This window comes from Dysidea avara, chromosome 4, assembly GCF_963678975.1.
Source record: "Dysidea avara chromosome 4, odDysAvar1.4, whole genome shotgun sequence".
Classification (NCBI taxonomy): domain Eukaryota; kingdom Metazoa; phylum Porifera; class Demospongiae; order Dictyoceratida; family Dysideidae; genus Dysidea; species Dysidea avara.
The window spans coordinates 12,239,581-12,264,627 of NC_089275.1; the positions used below are offsets into that span (position 1 = coordinate 12,239,581).

The 25,047-nt window shown below is 37.2% G+C and overlaps 1 protein-coding gene and 1 long non-coding RNA gene across 7 annotated transcripts in view; one reads left to right on the top strand and one right to left on the bottom strand.

Moving 5' to 3' along the window:
• The window catches only part of LOC136253186 (uncharacterized), a 51,788-nt gene extending 48,085 nt beyond the window's left edge, over positions 1-3,703 (bottom strand). For all 6 annotated transcript variants that reach the window (XR_010699996.1, XR_010699993.1, XR_010699995.1 and 3 more), the window contains exon 1: positions 3,689-3,703. This is a non-coding gene — a long non-coding RNA (uncharacterized lncRNA). The remainder of the gene's footprint in view (positions 1-3,688) is intronic.
• LOC136253185 (kelch-like protein 3) overlaps positions 1-25,047 on the top strand; it is a 44,763-nt gene that overhangs the window by 728 nt on the left and 18,988 nt on the right. Inside the window, exons 2-4 of the mRNA XM_066045812.1 lie at positions 1,842-1,898; positions 19,581-20,258; positions 24,546-24,812. The gene's annotated coding sequence lies outside the window, so the exon portion shown is untranslated. The remainder of the gene's footprint in view (positions 1-1,841; positions 1,899-19,580; positions 20,259-24,545; positions 24,813-25,047) is intronic.

Genomic DNA, 25,047 nt, shown 5'->3' on the forward strand with positions numbered 1-25,047 from the left:
GTATATGGTACAGACCACTTACTGTTATAGTATAACTTCATATATGTGTGGCATTTTGCATGTGGTACTACACAGTATAGCTACATGCAATACTGTAACTGCATAGCTACTTAACTAGAGTTTAGATGTGACTTTTCGATGTAAGTCAACTTAATCCAGCCCCAGGACCAACAACTTAAGAATCAATATTATATCAAAGCTTCAAAAAGTGCTCTTTGTTATTATAATGAAATGCGTTTACATTGATATCCCGCAATTATTTCTTGTTCATGCAGTAAAGCAGTGCAGTTGACACTTATGTATAATGCCAAAGTTTGTGTCCTGGACTAGTGATGCACCAATCAATTGGTAAATTGGTTTATGAAAACAATAGCATCAGGATCAGAAAAATTGATCAGGGAAATAATTTGCTAATAATAAATTACCCATACCAATATTGCTGGAATTTGGCCAATAAAAATAAAGACAAAAATGTAAATACGTCATAACACAAACATATACTTCAATCAAGCTAAAATTTGGCACACTTAAAAGAGTTAATAAAGCAAATCTCAGTACTAATTTTGGTAAAAATTCAATCAAGTATATTTGTGCGGTTATGACCATAAATTAAGATCAAACTTCTGTCATGCCTGTACATTATTATTATAACATTATTTGATTAGCAGAGCCCACTTGGGTGGGGCATAAAGCTAATTTGCAATTACAAGTACAATTAGTATGTACAATTGCATATTATAATAATTATGCAATAAATTTTTAAAACTGTCTAATAAAATGGCACGAACAATGTCTGATGGCAAATAGCTCCATTCGGGTGGGGAAAAGGAATATTGAAAACAGTCTGTGATTGGTTGATGATGTAAGAACTTCATGTCATTTTTTGATCTAGTGGTAGTAATTGGTGATGGAGTTGGAAGATAATTAGCTGAACTTTGTAAGATAGGGTTAATTATTTTGTAGAGTAAGATTAAACGAGTGCTCTCTCTATGAAGCTGCAAGGTTGGCCACTTTAGTGATAACAACAATGAACTGATACTGTCCCTAAAATTTCTTCTGAATGATTGGTTTGATACAAAACCAGCTGTTCTAAGTCGGATCATTTCAAGTTTGTAATCCTTGCCATGTGTTTAATTTAGATTTTGGGTTTAATTGCATGAGTTATTATATGGTCTGACAGAAAATTTAATGATGAAGCAAACAGAACTTGTCGTGAGTTGGTAGGAGCAAGTTTTAAATTATTAAAGATATTAAAGGGCTTGCATGTTTCCTTACATGATTAGTTTTTGCCTCACTGTTGAGCATTAGGGTTTATAAAACCCTAGATATCTTTGTTACATCACAGGTAGAATGATGTAAATTCCAAAGCCATACTTCAAAAGTTACAGTGCTTTGTGTAAGGCACATGAATTGATCAAGTTTAGATCCAGTTTTCTGGAATATGCAGGTTTAAGTGTTAAAAATGAAGTAGGGTTTCAGCAATAAATAAAAAGTAGCGAAACAAGATAGATGGTAGCTATTACAACATAGCTTTGTGGGAAAATTGCCACTTTGGCATTGTACAGATGGTGGTAACATTTCCACATAGCAACGTTGTAATAGCTACCATCATTTATATCTCTTGTTTCACTACTTTTTATTGGTGAAACCTTATTTTATTTTCAGAAAAACTTTTATTTGTATAAGTTTTATGTATCATCACTACTATTATTATGTAGGTGCATGAACTTTTGTATTAACAAGCCGTTAGAAGTACTTACAATTTCTTCAATTATTGTGATATGCATTACATACTAAAATTTTTATGTGTCTATAGAAATAAGAAAGTTTGTGTCTTTTAGAACAACTATCTCAACATAATACTGGTCCATCTGCTAAGAAAATGCTTGGAGAGTCATGTGAGTGTTTGTGCTATTTTAATTTATAGGAAAATCTAATTTTGAGGCATGAATGTGTAAGTGTGTACCAGGGTTGAAACTAGGTCAGTTCTGCTAATGTGGATTTAACCTGGATGTGACACAGATTACTTAAAACCAAGACACTATGCTAAAAGTCACATTTTGACTCTTTCAAAGTTAAGAAAATGTGTAGGTATAGTGATAACTAAGCAGGTAAGTTTTACAATTAACAATCATCCAGTGGGTGTGGTTCCATGTACGTTTACAGACAGGCAAACATGTTTCCTGTTAGTAGGTGTGGCTTAGTGCATACCTACAAATCTCAACACACTTTACTGATTACAATCCAACAGTATCACATATTTCTGATACGTGGGCATATGGTTCACAAAAGAAGCTGACTGCTGCAATATTAGCTTATAATTTGTATGATTAGTGGGTGTGGCTCCACCTAAGCTTGCAAACATGGATTTCATGCATACCTACTATTGATAAATGGGAGTGGCTCAATACATACAGGAAAAAGCACAAATAAGTCACTCTGGAGAGAGTTTCAGTTACAAGCAAGTCATCATGTAGTGAGTTCATTTACTAATAAGTTACCCTGGAGAGAGTTAAACTGCGGACAAGTCACCCTGTAGTGAGTTCAGTTACAAACAAGTCACCCTGTAGTGAGTTCAGTCACAAATAAGTCACCCTGTAGAGAGTTCAGTTACAAACAAGTCACCCTGTAGTGAGTTTAGTTACAAATAAGTCACCCTGGAGAGAGTTCAGTTACAAATAAGTTACCCTGGAGATAGTTCAGTTACAAATAAGTCACCCTGCTGCAAGACTAGACTATATACAACTCGTACAATAATCGATTAGTGGGCGTGGCTCCACGTAAGCTTTCGGACAGTAACGGACACAGTTTCGTTCTACAGACAGCACTTACTAATAAATGGGCGTGGCTGAGCGTGTGTTTGTAATGCGATAAGTGGGCGTGGCTCACGAAAGAGCTACGCAACTAACGTTTATAAGTTTCCACGTCGTTAAACGAACAACTTCGTTTCTCACGTGATCCAATCCGGGTCAGACACGGATAATTTGTAAACCCGGTTCTGACCCGGATGACCCGGAGAAAATGTGACCCAGTTCACCCGGGTGACCAGATCCAGTTTCAATGCTGCTACAAACAAGTCACCCTGTAGTGAGTTCAGTTACAAATAAGTCACCCTGGAGAGAGTTCAGTTACAAATAAGTCACCCTGGAGAGAGTTCAGCTACAAAAAAACAAGTCACCCTGGAGAGAGTTCAGTTACAAACAAATCACTCTGTAGAGAGTTCAATTACAAATACAGTAAGTCACCCTGTAGAGAGTTCAACTACAAACAAGTCACCTTGTAGTGAGTTCAGCTACAAATCAGTCACCCTGGAGAGAGTTCAGTTATAAACAAGTCACCCTGTAGTGAGTTCAGTTACAAATAAGTCACCCTGGAGAGAGTTTAGCTACAAATAAATCACCCTGTAGAGAGTTTAGCTACAAATAAGTCACCCTGTAGACTTCAGCTACGAACAAGTTACCTTGTGGAGATTTCTGCTACAAAGTAGTCTACCTGTAGGATAGAGGACATGTGATAATTTTCATACAGTATCAAGACACACGGTAGTGTGTCGTGCGGCCCAAGAAGCCGGCGCGCAACACCCGTGAGTATATTGACAGGAAGAAAGAAAACGCAATTTTCGCACCTCCTAAGCTCTGTGTTGCCTTGATGAAACAAGACGAGTTTTGCTGTGGACACTCCCTGCAACTTCAGCACTCCACATTCCAAATTTGAGCGAAATCGCTTCACGCGTTCCCGAGATATGCGACTTCAAAAATTGGCTTAGTTACTTCGTTTTTTTTTCTTCTTATTTTTCTTCCTCTTTTCGCACACTTACAAAAACTGCTATAAAACGCGAACGTCATATCCGATTGCCTTGAAATTTTGCACACAGAAGAGGGGTATAAAGGCGCATCTCTGTACCAACTTTGGCTGGAATACGATTAATAGGCAAAGAGTTATGAGCAATTATTCACGAAAAATAACACCAATATGTTGTCACGCCTACAGCGTAAACCGCATATGGGAAGAAGCTGAAAATCGGTGGGTGAATAGGTTAACTATTGAACCTCAAACCTTTTGTGGTTTGAAAGAAATCGAGCTAAAAACCAGGAAGATACAACGAAAAAACCAACAGTGTGTAACAATTACGTAATCGAGATTAGCTAATAAAAAAACGACTGCTTGCCACGCCTACCAGATAGACCGCTTGGGGTAATGCTTTGAAAATCACTGTACAGATGGAGTAATCATCTTAGAAAGGCTCTTCAATGGTGTAGAAGAATCAGACTTAAAGCCACGGAGTTATAACACGAAATCCAACTTGGTGCAGCAAGTGCGAGATCGAGATACTCTAATAGAGCAGTCATCCTAATAGAGCAGTCACCCTGAAGAGAATTCAAGAGATCAGCTAGAAACAAGTAACCTGTATAGAGATCAGCTACAAACAGGTCTCCCTGTAGAGAGATCAGCTAGAAGAAGTTACCTTGTAGAGAGTTCAGCTACAAAGAAATCATCATGTAGAAAGTTCAGCTGCAAACAAATCACCTGTAGAGAGTTCAGCTACAAACAAATCTCCCTGTAGAGAGATCAGCTAAAAAAGTTACCTTGTAGAGAGTTCAGCTACAAACAAATCACCCTGTAGAAAGATCAGCTGGAAGAAGTCACCTTGTAGAAAGTTCAGTTACAAAGAAACCACCATGTAGAGAGTTCAGCTACAAACTAGTGACCTTGTAGAGACATCAGCTATAAAAGTTACCTTGTAGAGTTCAGCTACAAAGAAACCATTCTGTAAAGAGCTCAGCTGCAAACAAATCACCTGTACAGAATTCAGCTACAAACAAATTACCCTGTAGAAAGATCAGCTAGAAGAAGTTACCTTGTAGAGAGTTTAGTTACAAAGAAACCGCCATGTAGAGAATTCAGCTAAAAACTTGTGACCCTGTAGAGACATCAGCTAGAAGAAGTTACCTTGTAGAGACTTCAGCTACAAAAAAACCATTCTGTAAAGAGCTCAGCTGCAAACAAATCACCTATACAGAATTCAGCTACAAACAAATCACCCTGTAGAGAGATCAGCTAGAAGAAGTTATCTTGTAGATAGTTCAGCTACAAACAAATCACCCTGTAGAGAGATCAGCTAGAAGAAGTTACCTTGTAGAGAGTTCAACTACAAAGAAACCATCATTTAGAGAGTTCAGTTTCAAACAAATCACCTGTAGAGAGTTCAGCTACAACAAATCTCCCTGTAGAGAGATCAGCCAGAAAAAGTTACCTTGTAGAGAGTTCAGCTACAAAGAAACCACCATGTAGAGAGTTCAGCTGCAAAGAAATCACCCTGTAGAAAATTCAGCCACAAACAAATTGCCTTGTAGAAAGATCAGTTAGAAGAAGTTACCTTGTAGAGAGTTCAGCTACAAAGAAACCATTCTGTAAAGAGCTCAGCAGCAAACAAATCACCTGTACAGAATTCAGCTACAAACAATCACCCTGTAGAGAGATCAGCTAGAAAAAGTTACCATGTAGGGAGTTCATGCAACTATGGAAAGAGATAGTTCAGCTAGAAGAAACCACCATGTAGAGAGTTCAGCTACAAACAAACCACCCTGTAGAGAGATCAATAGAAGAAGTTACCTTGCAGAGAGTTCAGCTACAAAGAAACCATCATGTAGAGAGTTCAGCTACAAACAAATCGCCCTGTAGAGAGTTCAGCTACAAACAAATCTTGCTGTAGAGAACAGCTAGAAGAAGTTTCCTTGTAGAGAGTTCAGCTACAAACAAATCAATTTGTAGGAAGATCAGCTAGAATAATTTCACTTTGTAGAGAGTTCAGTTGCAAAAAACCACCATGTAGAGAGTTCAGCTACAAACTAGTGACCTAGTAGAGACATCAGTTAGAAGAAGTTACCTTGTAGAGAGTTCAGCTACAAAGAAACCATTCTGCAAAAAGCTCAGCTGCAAACAAATCACCTATACAGATTTCAGCTACAAACAAATCACCTTGTAGAGAGATCAGCTAGAAGAAGTTATCTTGTAGATAGTTCAGCTACAAACAAGTCACCCTGTAGAGAGATCAGCTAGAAGAAGTTACCTTGTAGAGAGTTCAGCTACAAAGAAACCATCATTTAGAGAGTTCAACTTCAAACAAATCACCTATAGAGAGTTCAGCTACAAACAAATCTCCCTGTAGAGAGATCAGCTAGAAGAAGTCACCTTGTAGAAAGTTCAGTTAAAAAGAAACCACTACAGCTACAAACTAGTGACCTTGTAGAGACATCAGCTAGAAAAGTTACCTTGTAGAGAGTTCAGCTACAAAGAAACCATTCTGTAAAGAAATCAGACCACCTGTACAGAATTCAGCTACAAACAAATCAGAGATCAGCTAGAAGAAATTACCTTGTAGATAGTTCAGCTACAAACAAATCAGAGATCAGCTTGAAGAAAGTACCTTGTAGATAGTTCAGCTACTAACAAATCACCCTGTAGAAAGATCAGTTAGAAGAAGTTACCTTGTAGAGAGTTCAGCTACAAACAAATCACCCTGTAGAGAGATCAGCTAGAAGAAGTTACCTTGTAGAGAGTTCAACTACAAAGAAACCATCATTTAGAGAGTTCAGTTTCAAACAAATCACCTGTAGAGAGTTCAGCTACAACAAATCTCCCTGTAGAGAGATCAGCCAGAAAAAGTTACCTTGTAGAGAGTTCAGCTACAAAGAAACCACCATGTAGAGAGTTCAGCTGCAAAGAAATCACCCTGTAGAAAATTCAGCCACAAACAAATTGCCTTGTAGAAAGATCAGTTAGAAGAAGTTACCTTGTAGAGAGTTCAGCTACAAAGAAACCATTCTGTAAAGAGCTCAGCAGCAAACAAATCACCTGTACAGAATTCAGCTACAAACAATCACCCTGTAGAGAGATCAGCTAGAAAAAGTTACCATGTAGGGAGTTCATGCAACTATGGAAAGAGATAGTTCAGCTAGAAGAAACCACCATGTAGAGAGTTCAGCTACAAACAAACCGCCCTGTAGAGAGATCAATAGAAGAAGTTACCTTGCAGAGAGTTCAGCTACAAAGAAACCATCATGTAGAGAGTTCAGCTACAAACAAATCGCCCTGTAGAGAGTTCAGCTACAAACAAATCTTGCTGTAGAGAACAGCTAGAAGAAGTTTCCTTGTAGAGAGTTCAGCTACAAACAAATCAATTTGTAGGAAGATCAGCTAGAATAATTTCACTTTGTAGAGAGTTCAGTTGCAAAAAACCACCATGTAGAGAGTTCAGCTACAAACTAGTGACCTAGTAGAGACATCAGTTAGAAGAAGTTACCTTGTAGAGAGTTCAGCTACAAAGAAACCATTCTGCAAAAAGCTCAGCTGCAAACAAATCACCTATACAGATTTCAGCTACAAACAAATCACCTTGTAGAGAGATCAGCTAGAAGAAGTTATCTTGTAGATAGTTCAGCTACAAACAAGTCACCCTGTAGAGAGATCAGCTAGAAGAAGTTACCTTGTAGAGAGTTCAGCTACAAAGAAACCATCATTTAGAGAGTTCAACTTCAAACAAATCACCTATAGAGAGTTCAGCTACAAACAAATCTCCCTGTAGAGAGATCAGCTAGAAGAAGTCACCTTGTAGAAAGTTCAGTTAAAAAGAAACCACTACAGCTACAAACTAGTGACCTTGTAGAGACATCAGCTAGAAAAGTTACCTTGTAGAGAGTTCAGCTACAAAGAAACCATTCTGTAAAGAAATCAGACCACCTGTACAGAATTCAGCTACAAACAAATCAGAGATCAGCTAGAAGAAATTACCTTGTAGATAGTTCAGCTACAAACAAATCAGAGATCAGCTTGAAGAAAGTACCTTGTAGATAGTTCAGCTACTAACAAATCACCCTGTAGAAAGATCAGTTAGAAGAAGTTACCTTGTAGAGAGTTCAGCTACAAACAAATCACCCTGTAGAGAGATCAGCTAGAAGAAGTTACCTTGTAGAGAGTTCAACTACAAAGAAACCATCATTTAGAGAGTTCAGTTTCAAACAAATCACCTGTAGAGAGTTCAGCTACAACAAATCTCCCTGTAGAGAGATCAGCCAGAAAAAGTTACCTTGTAGAGAGTTCAGCTACAAAGAAACCACCATGTAGAGAGTTCAGCTGCAAAGAAATCACCCTGTAGAAAATTCAGCCACAAACAAATTGCCTTGTAGAAAGATCAGTTAGAAGAAGTTACCTTGTAGAGAGTTCAGCTACAAAGAAACCATTCTGTAAAGAGCTCAGCAGCAAACAAATCACCTGTACAGAATTCAGCTACAAACAATCACCCTGTAGAGAGATCAGCTAGAAAAAGTTACCATGTAGGGAGTTCATGCAACTATGGAAAGAGATAGTTCAGCTAGAAGAAACCACCATGTAGAGAGTTCAGCTACAAACAAACCGCCCTGTAGAGAGATCAATAGAAGAAGTTACCTTGCAGAGAGTTCAGCTACAAAGAAACCATCATGTAGAGAGTTCAGCTACAAACAAATCGCCCTGTAGAGAGTTCAGCTACAAACAAATCTTGCTGTAGAGAACAGCTAGAAGAAGTTTCCTTGTAGAGAGTTCAGCTACAAACAAATCAATTTGTAGGAAGATCAGCTAGAATAATTTCACTTTGTAGAGAGTTCAGTTGCAAAAAACCACCATGTAGAGAGTTCAGCTACAAACTAGTGACCTAGTAGAGACATCAGTTAGAAGAAGTTACCTTGTAGAGAGTTCAGCTACAAAGAAACCATTCTGCAAAAAGCTCAGCTGCAAACAAATCACCTATACAGATTTCAGCTACAAACAAATCACCTTGTAGAGAGATCAGCTAGAAGAAGTTATCTTGTAGATAGTTCAGCTACAAACAAGTCACCCTGTAGAGAGATCAGCTAGAAGAAGTTACCTTGTAGAGAGTTCAGCTACAAAGAAACCATCATTTAGAGAGTTCAACTTCAAACAAATCACCTATAGAGAGTTCAGCTACAAACAAATCTCCCTGTAGAGAGATCAGCTAGAAGAAGTCACCTTGTAGAAAGTTCAGTTAAAAAGAAACCACTACAGCTACAAACTAGTGACCTTGTAGAGACATCAGCTAGAAAAGTTACCTTGTAGAGAGTTCAGCTACAAAGAAACCATTCTGTAAAGAAATCAGACCACCTGTACAGAATTCAGCTACAAACAAATCAGAGATCAGCTAGAAGAAATTACCTTGTAGATAGTTCAGCTACAAACAAATCAGAGATCAGCTTGAAGAAAGTACCTTGTAGATAGTTCAGCTACTAACAAATCACCCTGTAGAAAGATCAGTTAGAAGAAGTTACCTTGTAGAGAGTTCAGCTACAAACAAATCACCCTGTAGAGAGATCAGCTAGAAGAAGTTACCTTGTAGAGAGTTCAACTACAAAGAAACCATCATTTAGAGAGTTCAGTTTCAAACAAATCACCTGTAGAGAGTTCAGCTACAACAAATCTCCCTGTAGAGAGATCAGCCAGAAAAAGTTACCTTGTAGAGAGTTCAGCTACAAAGAAACCACCATGTAGAGAGTTCAGCTGCAAAGAAATCACCCTGTAGAAAATTCAGCCACAAACAAATTGCCTTGTAGAAAGATCAGTTAGAAGAAGTTACCTTGTAGAGAGTTCAGCTACAAAGAAACCATTCTGTAAAGAGCTCAGCAGCAAACAAATCACCTGTACAGAATTCAGCTACAAACAATCACCCTGTAGAGAGATCAGCTAGAAAAAGTTACCATGTAGGGAGTTCATGCAACTATGGAAAGAGATAGTTCAGCTAGAAGAAACCACCATGTAGAGAGTTCAGCTACAAACAAACCGCCCTGTAGAGAGATCAATAGAAGAAGTTACCTTGCAGAGAGTTCAGCTACAAAGAAACCATCATGTAGAGAGTTCAGCTACAAACAAATCGCCCTGTAGAGAGTTCAGCTACAAACAAATCTTGCTGTAGAGAACAGCTAGAAGAAGTTTCCTTGTAGAGAGTTCAGCTACAAACAAATCAATTTGTAGGAAGATCAGCTAGAATAATTTCACTTTGTAGAGAGTTCAGTTGCAAAAAACCACCATGTAGAGAGTTCAGCTACAAACTAGTGACCTAGTAGAGACATCAGTTAGAAGAAGTTACCTTGTAGAGAGTTCAGCTACAAAGAAACCATTCTGCAAAAAGCTCAGCTGCAAACAAATCACCTATACAGATTTCAGCTACAAACAAATCACCTTGTAGAGAGATCAGCTAGAAGAAGTTATCTTGTAGATAGTTCAGCTACAAACAAGTCACCCTGTAGAGAGATCAGCTAGAAGAAGTTACCTTGTAGAGAGTTCAGCTACAAAGAAACCATCATTTAGAGAGTTCAACTTCAAACAAATCACCTATAGAGAGTTCAGCTACAAACAAATCTCCCTGTAGAGAGATCAGCTAGAAGAAGTCACCTTGTAGAAAGTTCAGTTAAAAAGAAACCACTACAGCTACAAACTAGTGACCTTGTAGAGACATCAGCTAGAAAAGTTACCTTGTAGAGAGTTCAGCTACAAAGAAACCATTCTGTAAAGAAATCAGACCACCTGTACAGAATTCAGCTACAAACAAATCAGAGATCAGCTAGAAGAAATTACCTTGTAGATAGTTCAGCTACAAACAAATCAGAGATCAGCTTGAAGAAAGTACCTTGTAGATAGTTCAGCTACTAACAAATCACCCTGTAGAAAGATCAGTTAGAAGAAGTTACCTTGTAGAGAGTTCAGCTACAAAGAAACCATTTTGTAAAGAGCTCAGCTGCAAACAAATCACCTGTACAGAATTCAGCTACGAACAAATCACCCTGTAGAGCGATCAGCTAGAAGAAGTTACCTTGTAGATAGTTCAGCTACAAACAAATCTCCCTGTAGAGAGATCAGCTATAGAAGTAATTACCTTGTAGAGAGTTCAGCTACAAAGAAACCACCATGTAGAGAGTTCAGCTGCAAAGAAATCACCTGTAGAAAATTCAGCCACAAACAAATTGCCCTGTAGAAAGATTAGTTAGAAGAAGTTACCTTGTAGAGAGTTCAGCTACAAAGAAACCATTCTGTAAAGAGCTCAGCTGCAAACAAAACACCTGTATAGAATTCAGCTACAAACAATTCACCCTGTAGAGAGAACATCTAGAAGAAGTCACCTTGTAGAGTATTCAGTTACAAAGAAACCACCATGAAGATTTCTGTAATCAATACCACCATGGAGATTTCTGTTATCAATATAATGTATTATATATATAATTTGTACATTTACTGTTAAAATATTTAAAGTACATCCACTTCATCTTTTCTTCTTCCTGTGGAAAAGAAAAAAAGATAGGTTAGAAAAGTCCCAAAGCCGGCCATAGGCCGGGTTTGGGTTATACAAATGCAAAAAGAAATGAAATCTAATCCAAAACAGTCAAGCTGTAAAAAAACAGTGCGGCCCTCAAAAAGGCTATGGTGAAAAAAGATGTGAAATCCAAGGTGGCGGCCAAGAAATGGCTGTGATGGTAGGTTAATGGTAAAAATTTTAGTAATGAGAATTCAGGTGAATTTCGTGCCAATTGACCAAGCTGCACCAAAATTCACCTGAATTGTCGTTATTAAAATTTTTACCATTAACCTACCATCACAGCCATTTCTTGGCCGCCACCTTGGATTTCACATCTTTTTTCACCATAGCCTTTTTGATGGCTGCACTGTTTTTTTACAGCTTAACTGTTTTGGATTAGATTAACTTTTGTAAAAAAATGCACCATTATAAAAAAGTATCTATAGAATTCAGGTGTTGATGTCTTATCCTTTCTGCAGAAAAAGACAAGTAAAAGAACTGCTGGTCACAGGCTGGCTTTGGAGTATACAAATACAAAAAGAAGTGATGTCTATACAAAAACAGCCAAGCAGTGAAAAAAGAGTGTGGCCTCCAAAATATCCAGGGTGAAAAAAGATGTGAAATCCAAGGTGGCGACCAAGAAATGGCTGTGATGTTAGGTTAATGGCAAAAATTTTAATAATGACAATTCAGGTGAATTTGTGTTGGTGGCCAAGAAATGGCTGTGATGTTAGGTTGATGGCAAAAATTTTAATAATGACAATTCAGGTGAATTTGGTGCCGAATCATAGGAGAAAGCAACACAAATTCAGCTGAATTGTCGTTATTAAAATTTTTGCCATTAACCTACCATCACAGCCATTTCTTGGCCGCCACCTTGGATGTCACATCTTTTTTCACCCTGGAGGCCACACTCTTTTTTCACAGCTTGGCTGTTTTTGTGAAGATTATATTATCTAATCAAAAACAGCAAAGCTGTAAAAAAAGGGTGCGGCCTCCAAAAAAGCCATGGTGAAAAAGGATGTGAAATCAAAGGTGGCAGCCAAGAAATGGCTGTGATGGTAGGTTAATTGCAAAAAATTTAATAACGACAATTCAGGTGAATTTGTGCTGCCTCCTCCAAGTTTCACAAGGATTTGGCACCAAATTCACCTGAATTATCGTTATTAAAATTTTTGCCATTAACCTACCATCACAGCCATTTCTTGGCTGCCACCTTTGATTTCACATCTTTTTTCACCATGGCTTTTTTGGAGGCCGCACCCTTTTTTTACAGCTTAGCTGTTTTTGATTAGATATCACTTCTTTTTGTAAAGCAAGCCTATGGCCAGCTTTAGGTATTTCTTTTAACTTGTCTTTTTCTTTATCACAGAGAGAAGAGTATTATGAAGAAGAAGAATGTAATGATTTGTTTAGCTACATAGGTCCTAAATGATTTCAACCGATTCAGCTCAGTCACAGCTATGATGCAGCATCTATCTTGACCAAGCCTGCTTACCATCTACCATAATTGAGTGCAACAGTTTTGATTCTTTTTCAACAGAACTGCAAACATTGTATGGAACTCGATAACTATATAATTTTTGTAACTACGTAGCTAAATCCATTTTGTGATTGTTTCCTTTTTTTCCTGAACATATCAGCTGTGCTGTCTGCTCAGTAATAATGATAATGATAATGTACATTTAGGCAATAATTTACAATTATGTTGATTGATCATCAAAATAAGTCACACATGTTGAACTGTATGCAGCTGAATACTCTACATGGAAATGTGTATGTATATCTGAAAGTTCTATAGGGAGCCTAATAATGTAACTATGCTCTTTGACTACATGGTGAATGGTTTGTAGTTGAACTCACCACAGGGTGGCTTATTTCTAGCTGAAACATTCTACAAAATATAGCTGAATTCTCTCCTGTTTCTAGCTGAGCTCTCTACAGGTTGACTTGTTTCCAGCTAATCTCTCTACAGGGTGATTTGTTTCTAACTGATCTTTCTACAGGGTGACTTGTTTCTAGCTGATCTCTCTATGGGGTGACTTGTTTATAGCTACACTCTATACAGGGTGACTTGGGATGTAGTTGAACTCCCTACTGGGTGACTTGATCAAGCTGATCTCTCTACAGGGTGATTTGTTTCTGGCTGATCTCTCTACAGGGTGATTTGTTTCTAGCTGATCTCTCTACAGGGTGACTTGAAAAATAGTTGAACTCTTTGCAGGTAATGCAGGATAACTTACCTTACTGATTTCTCTACAGGGGGATTTGTTTCTAACTGAATACTGTACAGGGTGATTTATTTCTAGCTGATTTTTCTACTGAAAGATTTGTTCGTATCTGGACTCTCCATGGGGGTGACTTGAAAAGTAGTTGGGCTCTTACAGGGTGACTTGATCATGCTGATCTCTCTACAGGGTGCCTTGTTTCCAGCTGATCTCTTATAGAGTGATTCTTTTCTAGCTGATCTCTCTACAGCGTGATTTGTTTCTGACTGATCTGACTTATTTCTAGCTGAACTCCCAGAGAACAGCCTATGAAATTGCCATGGTAAAACATGTAGTTTTCATGGACACTGCCTGTGAAAATATGACAATTCATAGACACCGCCTATGAAAATTTAACAATATTATTCATGGCCTCTGCAAAAATGAAATTTTCATGTGCCATGAAATAATTTGTCAGTGCTATGAAATTACCATGAAATCTCCACTTTCAAGGCATGCATGGATATTACCATGAAATGAAATGACTTTCATGGCACTTTATGGCAATTGTTTCATGGCACTGTTCTATGGTAGTGCTAGCTACATGGTGACTTCATTCTATCTGATATCTCTACAGAGTGACTTGTTTCTAACTGATCTTTCAACAGAATGATTTGTTTCAAGCTGATACTTTCTACAAGGTGATTTGTTTCTAGCTGATCTCTCTACAGGGTAACTAATTTCTAACTGATCCTTCTACAGGGTTACTTGTTTCTAGCTAATCTGTCTACATGTGATTTTTTATATATAGCTGATTTATCTACAGGGTGACTTCTAACTGGCTGACTTCTTACTAGCTGAACTCTCTACAAGGTGATTTGTTTTGAGCTGATCTCTCTACAGGATATTGATTTGAAATGTAGTTGAACCCTTTGCAGGATAACTTGATCTCTCTACTGAGAGAGTTTGCTTGTAGCTAAACTCTACACAGGGTTGCTTATTTCTAGCACAGAATGTAGCTGAATTCTCCCTAGATGATTTGTTTCTAGCTGATCTCTCTATGGGTGACTTGCTTCCAGCTGAACTGTCTACAGGGCGACTTGTTTCTAGCTGATCTCTCTACAGGGTGATCTGTTTCTAGCTGATCTCTCTACAGGGTGATCTGTTTCTAGCTGATCTCTACGGGGTGAGTTGTTTCTAGATGATTTTTCTACAGGTGACTTGTTTTTAGCTGATCTCTCTACAGGGCAATTTATTTCCAGCTGAACTGTCTACAGGGTGACTTGTTTCTAGCTGATCTCTCTACAGGGCGAGTTGTTTCTAGCTGATCTCTTTCTATCTGATCTCTACAGGGTGAATTGTTTCTAGCTGATTTTTCTACAGGTGACTTGTTTCTAGCTGATTTCTCTACAGAATGATTGTGTAGCTGATCTTTCTACAGGGTGACTTGTTTCTAGCTGATCTCTCTACAAGGTAACTTGTTGCCATCTGAACTCTCAACAGGGTGACTTGAAGTATAGTTGAACTCTCTTCAGGGTGACTGGTTTCCAGCTGAATATTCTACAGGGTGATTTGAAATGTTGTATAACACTTTGCAGGGTGACTTGTTAACTTGTTTCTAGCTGATCTCTCTACAGGGTGACCTTTTTAGTTAAGCTCCATACACAGTGGCTTATTACAGTGTTAAATTCTCTACGATACATAGATGAATGCTTTAAGAGAGTAATTATTTACTTCTTAGCTGACTGCTCTATTAGGGTGACTGCTCTATTAGAGTATCTCGATCGCACACTTGTTACACCTAGTTGACTTTTGTGTTGTAAATCAGTAGTGTTTGATCTGATTCCTTGTAAACTACTGAAATATCATTGTACAATAATTATTCTACCTCTCTATGTATTTTTAGCTGATTCCATTAGCTGGCTATTTACCTGGTAGGCGTGGTAAGTATACTAAAAACTCGATTATACGATTTTTGCACATGGCTGGCGTTTTTGTTATAACTCCATGACTGTTAGTGCGATTTCTTTCAAACCACAAAAGGTTTGCACTACGATAGTTACTCCATGTACAGACCGATTTTCAAGGTATTCTGTCAAGCGGTTTACCCTGGAGGCGTGAAACCAATCGCCTTTGGATTTTTGAAACATCGCGCATAACTCCCTTGTTCTTTGTCTGATCTGTACCAACATTGGACTGTAACAGTGCAGTATTACGCTCTTACTGCCCTCCAAATTTTAAGTAAATCAACTAAAGCACGCACGAGTTATTACGATTTTTCTAAAGTGTGCAAGACGAAGAAGAAAAAGATTAAGAAAAATACGGAGAAAATAATACGAACTTTGAAGGCGCGTATCTCAGTGATGGATGGGCGGATTCACCTCAAATTTGGAATGGGGAGTATCCTACCCCGAGGGAGTTTCCACAGCAAAAATGGTTAAATTCTGTCTAGCCATTATCAAGCTATGGATGCGTGAAAACGGCATTTTCTTGGTTTCTGTAAAATACACACTTGTCTGTCGCGCGCCCGCACTGGCTGTACTTGGCCGCACGACACACTATCGTGTGTCTTGATATTACATAGCATACAGTACATAACAATATCAACTGTTACTAAGCAACAGAAATTTTAAAAAAATAACCACTGCAAAAGATTAATCATACTTAGAAACCGTTGCTATGGTCCCATGGTGACATTTACCTTAGCAATGGTTACCTAACAACTAATCTATGCTATAGGCATCTATCACTATGGTAACACTAGTTGTCAAGTTGAACATGTACTTCCAATAGAAACACACCACTTTATTTTAGTCAATCGGATTAGTATTACAGAGTTTTGTCAAGGTACCTTGACAAAGAAGTGTAACACTAATTCTATTGACTAATCGCTTGACATATTTCAAAATAATATCTCAATGTACTATTGAGAGTGTTATATTGTAACACATCCACTTGTTGGATTATGTGGCTAAAAATGTAACTCTATCTCCTTCTTATACACTACAAACAAGGACAGAAACAATATTATGGAAGTTCCATTTTTGCATACACAAAATATTCACATATTAATCACATTTTTCCTTGTTGTATGTGCCATAGATTTTGAATTTCTGTCTTGTGATGGAAAACACAGTAATATTCAGTTTTTGTTATTAGTTAGACTCTTCCTTCATTTTTTTCTATATCGAGTCCATTGTATTGAATACTTACAATGTAGGCTTTATTGTGCTGAATTGTTGCAGATTCGATGGTAATCACTGTACAAATCAATTGCTTTGCTGCTATAATTTGAAGATTAAACAACTCATTGGATTTCCCTCTAAACAACAAGGAAGTCATAAAAAGAAATAGTATTAATAAATTTAAGGTATATGCAAACTAGTCTGGCATTTGCTAAGTGGGCCACTGATTTCAACAATTATACAACAATATAATAAAGTCATTTTAACTGCCACTTTTGAATTTACATATAAATATTTTTAATTAATAACCATAATGCAGTGTTTTACAGTTTAGAAATTAAGACTCACAGTAGTGAGTTAAGCGGCCAGGAAAGTAGGGCGTGCGACTACTGTGTGTTATTTACATGAGTGACTAACTCTAATAGAGAGCTCATCTACAGTAAAACCAATCTTTAAAACTATTCTCTAGTAAAAAAACACCTCATGATACAACACAACTTTTGGTATATATGCGTATTAGTAAGTAAATAATCCCTGTCATATTTTAGTAATGCCTCATGACATTTTGTGCAAAATGTTGTATTCTTCTCTTTCTCCTCCTTTGCATACTCGCTAGTGCAAGAGGCCCCATGAGGCTAACATTCCTTACGCTTATATCTTAGACTACTGTATGTTCATTCCACAGCTTTGACTTTACTAACACAAGTTGTTTGGTTCGTTAAGTTTCTTCAATACAAATCTTGGAACTCCACCTCTCTTGCAAGTGCCACCATAAGCGATTTTCTCATAGTTTGATTCAGTCACTCTTGCACTTCATGGAACAATATTTGATATGTAATTAAACATATGAAGTAGTTTAGCTCAATTCTGACCTGCCATTTTTTCTGGGAAGTGGTGAGTTGATTTCCATAAGCGCACTCAAAACATAATAATGTTACCTACACTAATTGCTGATTTATTTTGTGGTCTTTAGAACCCTGGGCCTGCGAAAATAGGGCATGTGGGCACATGATTTTTGCCTACTTTTTCAAACTTTCATCACTCATAACGTTTTGTACCATTACGCTATTACAGTGCAATTTTTAGCTCTTGGTAAGCATTTAATTGACTTTATGATACAAGTTACAGAATGCAAATATTCTGTTCCAGTACTGAGATATGACCTGTAAAGTGACAGGGTGTAGTTTGTGCCCACGTGCCCTGTTTTTGCAGGCCCGGTCACAATTTAAGACACCTCTAAAATATGTAGACTTTACTTGAGTAACAGTTAACACTAGTTGTTATTATATAATTTGCTAAACTCAGTGAATTCGGTACAATTCCCCATGTAAATGTTTATTTGCAATCAAAGCTAGGTGAATCAGTGTGATGAATTCAGTGAACTTGCTATTTGATGCTATTCCCATAAGTTTGTTTACAGCGATAATGCTAAGGGTATGAAAGTAATGCCAAAACACTTACTTCAATAGTGCCATTTGTCTGGGAAATGGTGATGAAAAATACTCAATCTGTTGATGGTTTAGTGGTGCCCAGAAGTCATACTCATTAAGGTTGCAACACTATGAGTACCTGCCTACTTGTACCAAACTACATTCTTTGATTTTGGGGATGCACATCCCAAGCTATGATGCAATACACACAATAACTGTTGAAGTTGTAAAGGTGGCTTGTCCGCTTGTATAAACTATCAGCTTTAATTTAAACTTTTTTTCTTGATTCAAGTTACTCAGTGACAAAATGTGTGATATCTTGAAACAAAAACAGCCTCAGGGCTGTTAAAAAGGGTGCTGCCAAGCAAAGTAGGATTAATCAAATAAGCTTATTCAACATGACTGGTAAGAACAAGGACTGATATCAAGTTGTGGCCAAGTAGATTGGAATGTTACCATGATCAATAAAACAACTGGTAAGAACAAGCTAGGACTGATATAAAGTTGTGGCCAAGTGGATGCAGTATTACTCATTCTCTTTGTAGCTACAGGTAGCTATAGCTATAATAAAACTAGAGCACATGCACCTACAACTGTTATTAAATTGTCATTTGGCCACTTTTTTGTAGTGTGTGATGTTAAAAGGCAGCCAAATGATAATTTAATAACAGTTGCAAGTGCATTTGCTCTAGTTTTATTATAGTTAGTTACAAAGAGAATGGGTAATACTGCATTCACTAGGCCACAACTTGATTGTTCTTACCAGTCATGTTGAATAAGCTTGTTTGATTGATCCTACTTTGCTTGGCAGCACCCTTTTTACAGCCCCAAGGCTGTTGTTGTTATAGAATTGTATTTAGTCATGTGCTTAAGCTGTAGGGTGCACTACTGATTTCTTATAACTCTGTGTGCTTTTGGACATTCCCTTTACCAGAGTGTTTACTGTTGAAAGTCAGAGAATATCAACAGTATGAACTCCCTATTGAGCATCCAGACAGGTCGAGTTGCTCTAAGCATGGATATACAAACACCTGTGCTTTGGCATGCATATCCAAGCAAGGAATTATACTGGTGAACTTAAACTGCCACCAAAATTAAAGATCTATATTCCTGGCTAACATTTTTCCTTAGAATTGCTGTGTCTGCTGTCTGGAGACAAACTTTTTTGTAGGCATGCTGAAATCCACATATATATTACCCTAGTGGCGATGCTGGAGGGCCTGCATATTATGATGTTGGTGGCTGGCAAAAGTTTAAACTTTTAATAATTATTTTTAGTAAACAATTAATTAATTATTTTTTGCCAAGTGATGCAGAGTAGACAACTGCATTTTTAGATGCTGCACATAATTGTTCACATGTCAAATATATTTGTCTTCTTTTATTGTATGAAATTATGGGTGGTATTGTAAAATTATAGGTTACAGTGATGAAGGTCAAGTTGAAGTAAATTTTGCAGATTATAAGGATGTCACTGATGCCTTTTCCCAACTACTATGTACACTTCAGCAAGGTTTGAACATTTCCAACTCTGAATTTCAAATTGTCAAAACCACTTGTTTGGCAAGGGCTGATGAGCCATTGAGTATGCTGATTAAAAGCTCACAAAACATTCACAAGTTGTTTGAGATATTTGCAACCAATCATTTGTATTGCAATTGGATGGAAGTACGTATTTTAAAAGCTGCTGTTACAGTACGCCCAAAGCTTCTTGCTCTGATAGAAGAATACATGAAAGTGATTTATTCTAAACCATTACGAGATGTTTGGAATTGTTTACCACATTATCCAGTACGAAGCAAATATTACAGTATACTGGAGGCAAAGTTTGGTGAAGATCCGGACAACATGACAGTAGAGCAGTTGCTAATATTAAACCGTGAAATTGCAAATGAAATAGGAGTGGGCATACAGGTAATGGAGGTAAACAAAGGATCACTAGTCATCAAATGGGTTATTCAAACCAATAAAGTCTATCAGTCATGCCTCACATTTCTCACCATACCCCAGCAGTCAAGATCGGACAAGTTTCTGCAGATTGGCAATTGGGTTGTTCACTTGCCACGGTTGGTTTTGTAGGAGTTACAGAAAGTTTATCGTAAGTTTATTAATATAGTCTTGCTAATAGAAATTATATATTTGAATTTCAGCACTTGCTGTGTATATATAAGTAAGTGGAATATATTTAAAGGTAGTGAGGCAATGGCATAGCACAATACTGATTTTCCTACATGAGTATGTAGGAAAATATTTACTTTGGCTTGTATTCATGGAATTCTCTTGTTCAATGCCAAAGTAGAAAATTTCTAAAGTATTTACTGTTATAGCTGTGTATATTTATCAATAATAAATAAAGTATATATATATGTGAGTGTGTGTGTACGTGTGTGACTGAATTTTGGGCCAAATCGCACATTAGAAGTTTCAAGATAAGCGGTTTTAAAGAATTTGAGTCAGCATAAACATGTATGAAATTTACACAAAATGTGCATCAATCTATTACCTTTCAGACCACTTTCAGTACTTGTAGCTGCTTGTAGAGTTACCCACCAAATCAGATAGAACATCTAAGCAGTTGGACAAGCGAAGTAGTATCACGAGTGCTCACAAAGGGAAGGAGGGTGGGGGATGGTGGGGGATGGTGGGGTGGGCAAGAGATAGATTTCAAAATGGAGGCAGACTACAATTGAAGTCCAGACATGACATTACAGGGCTGTGCTGGAATCTTAGTGGCTGATATGCAGCAAAATCAACAGAAAAATTGTTTGGCCAACATTATCAGCCATCCATCAGTAAACCACTGATTCTTGCCAAGCTAGGCCCTTCACAAGGCCTGAAACTGCCATTTGAGCTCTCCACACCACCCAAAAAAGACGTCTTAACTCAAGGAGTAGTACTGAGGGTCATATCTGGTAGTACGATGGTCTAGCTATCCACTGGTGGTGTTAGTTTGATTTTGCCTGATGTGCAGTTTGGGTAAAATCTGGCCACACATACACACACACACACACACACACACACACACACACACACACACACACACACACACACACACAATCAAGACACACAGTGTGTTGTGTGTGCAGCCCAATAAGCTGGCATGCAACACTGTGAGTATATTGACAGGAAAAAAGAAAATATTATGATTTTCACGCATTCATAGCTCCGTGCTATCTTTACAAAATAAAACCATTTTTACTGTGGACATGTCCTCTACTGTCAGTAGTCCACATACCAAATTTGAGTAAAACTGCTTCAGGCATTATCGAGATATGCAACTTCAAAAATTGGCTTAGTTTCTTGGTTTACTTTAATTTTTCTTTTTTTGGTATGGGAGTCTCGTACACTATCTGAGAAATCCAATTAGAAATATACTAAATATTTAGAAATTCTGAAATCTGGACTCATCTAGAAATGGGATATTTTCATCTTATTGAGGCAAATAAAGATGGCTACAATGACTATTAATTTTGTGGTATTTGACCATCAGATGTTTTTGTGCAAAGGACACTGTCGAGGTTTCTGTGATCCCCAATTGTCCATCATTCACTTGAAACATTTTTGAAATATGTAAATATTGGGACTCTCGCACACAATTTTGGCATTTTGCAGGGGCGTTGGCTACCCCTTGGGGTAAGTCGCTACGGGAAGAAACTGAAAATCAGTTCATGTAATTGTAATTGTAAGTTTTACACAGGGAATGCACTCAGTAAAACTGATTTTTAGTGGAGCCTGCACATATACATACAAATATTATACACAAATTAATATTAACTATTGTACTTATAATATTACAAAATTGCACAAAATTCAACTAACTATAATTACATACAACACAAAGGCAAACAAAATAAAACTACAGCACAACCAAAAACAACAAAAAAATCTAGAATTGAGGTAAAATATTTTAAAATGATGGCAATGTGGCAGCCTCAGAAACACTTGCTGATAAATTGTTCCATAAGACAACCCCTTGATAAAAGAAACTCTTTTTACCATAGTTGGTAAACACTCTGGTTATGGCTAACATGACCTGTTATGTCCTTTGAAAATCAAAAAATATTATGTAAATAAGGAGGAGTTAATGTGATGTAAAGACTTAGAAATCTGAATCGATGTATGAAATCTCTGACACTCAGTCAATGTATAGGGAAATTTTGAATGGTAAGTCAGTGGCAATTTGTTAATAAACTTGGAGTGGATTCTTTCAATTAAACAATTCAGTTTTGCAGTAGATGGAGACCAAACGACATCGCAATAATCAAAGAGTGGCATCACAAAAGCAGAGTATAACACTGCAGGCAGCAGTGACTCATAGCGAGCAACTGAAGCAAGTCTTGATCAGGCTCTAGAGATTATGCTATGAATATGTAAGTTCCAAGACAACACAGGGTCAATCAAAACACCCAAATACCGAACAGTGTTAACCTGAGTCAACACATTACCACCAACTGAGACACTCAAAGCTTTACTTGACACTCTTTGATGGCTTCCAATAAGCATGCAATTAGATTTATAAACATTTAGACATAAATGAGAACTATGAAGCCAGGTAGACACAGAATCCAGGTCATACTGCAAACACGTCTCAACTACATGCAAATCTGAATGGCTACAGTGTAGCTCTGCATCATCAGCATAAAGATCTAACAAACAGTAATTGACAACAGAAGGAAAATCATAAATATATAAAGCAAAGAGTAAAGGACCTAAGATCGATTCCTGAGGTACTCCAATAGAAATAGCACCCCACTCAGATAAATCACCATGAAACAAAACTCTTTGCTGTCGTCCAGCTAAATAATTGTATAATAAGTCAAAAAATGACCCTCGAAAGCCATAATAAGTTAGTTTAGTGCACAAAATTGACATTATCGAAAGCTTTAGCCAAGTCCAGAAACACAGCACCAGTATGTTTACCTTCATCAACAGCCTTCATCCATTTATTCGTTACATGAAGAAACACATCCTGAGTAGAATAGCCTGCATGAAATCCAGATTGATGAGGACAGAGTATATCATATTCTATAAGATGTACTTGAATTTGATTATGCCGCACACGTTCTAAAACATTGGATAAAACAGGTAGCACAGAGATTGGATGAAAATGAGATAAGTTTGTACACTGTTTACACTTAGGAACAGGTATAACAATAGCCTTAACAATAGCCTGCTTCCATTGAATAGAGACTGATGAAGATTCAATACATTTGTATTGATCAAAACAGTAACAAGCCTTGCCATATAGGGAGAGGCTCTAACAAACCAAGTTAGAAGGCCATCAGCTCCAGAAGCTTTTTGAACATGTAAAGAGGATATGATCAAAGGGGTGGAGTTATGCTAAGTATTCGATTTGGATTTGGCAAAATCATAGGAACATACTGTGGTTTATATTGTGAAGCCTATATACATGCTCTTTAGAAAAGTTTCAATGCAAAATTTTAATACTTCAGTACAAGAAAACGATTGAACAAAGCAAGGCACAGAGGGTTAGCAGATACTTTAAGCTATTGTCAATGACTTAGACCTGTCTGAAGGCTTCAGCAAGTTAGTAGGTCGATTGATAGAAAATTAATAAACAAAAATAGTACAGCATTTTAGGTTATTTTGAAGGAGTGAGTGGGCTTGATTAAACAGATACAATATGTTATAAAATTTTGAGACTGGATTATGGTTAATTATTTTGTGCATGGTAACACAAATTTTCTCCATCCGTACTATACATTTATACTATACCATATGATATATAGTCAGCTCTATAAAATTACACAAATACTCTCAAACCACCCATCTACTGAATAAGCAAAGTATCCTAACAAGTACAAGGAATTTTAAGTTCAATTAGTAGTTAAACAAAGGAGGTTGCCGATAAACAGGTGGAGTTTTAATGCATACTTCAGTCTGTATCCACGACTAAATTAGAGATTGAATTTCTGCTAATATATCTTCAGGTGTAGGCCATTACCTTTTATTTCTTTTATCCTTAATCGAACTTAAAATTTTCCTGATGCTGGTTTGTTTACTTTCTTGTGACATTATAACATCAAACAGTGAAAAACAAGTCTGTAATCTTAGCGGTTATTGAGTTGTGAAGGCAGTAGTCAGGCAGTCAGTCAGTAGAAAATTCCACTGAATAAATTTTAAGTAAACAGTATTCCACTGAATATACCTAACCAATACTACTAAACACAATGAAGGTTTTGTGATAATAATTCATTATTTTGCCATTGTTGTCAAGAAATACTGTGCGTGAAAGGTTCTAATAATATGCATGCCATATTTACCTAAATGTGTAGACAGCTAAACACCAGAACTGCTTAGATGTGTTTATTAAATCAATTCTATGTTTATTTGTCATCTTAGTTGTCACATGTATGTACTATAGCCTTAACATCAACATCTACACTGCTGATTGGTTACTATCATGGTGTGATGATGAGGGAGATCAATGCTGACACACTAGTGGATAGAATGGCTACTAATGGAATGTTATCTACAAGTGATCAAGAGCTCATTTCCATTGGTCACAGTCTTCATCAGAGAAATCTCCTATTACTGGGATGTGTTCAGCACATGTCTACACAAGCACTACTAGCATTCTGTGAATTAGTCCAAGAGTTGTGGCCAATAGTGGGGTCACAACTGGTTGAAGGTATTGGCATCTATATTCATGTAGCATGTACTATTATAAGTTCATACTAAATTTTGAAAAAATGGATCTGTAATAAAGGTGATCATGATAAGTGTGTGTCCATTCACTTCTCACAATGCAATTGTGTGGCCATCTTTACATGCATTTACATTTCCTACTTTATTTATATACTTACCATTTGGATACTTTATGTAAATTTTAATGTTGTAATCACACAAAAACTGGTTCAGTTGAT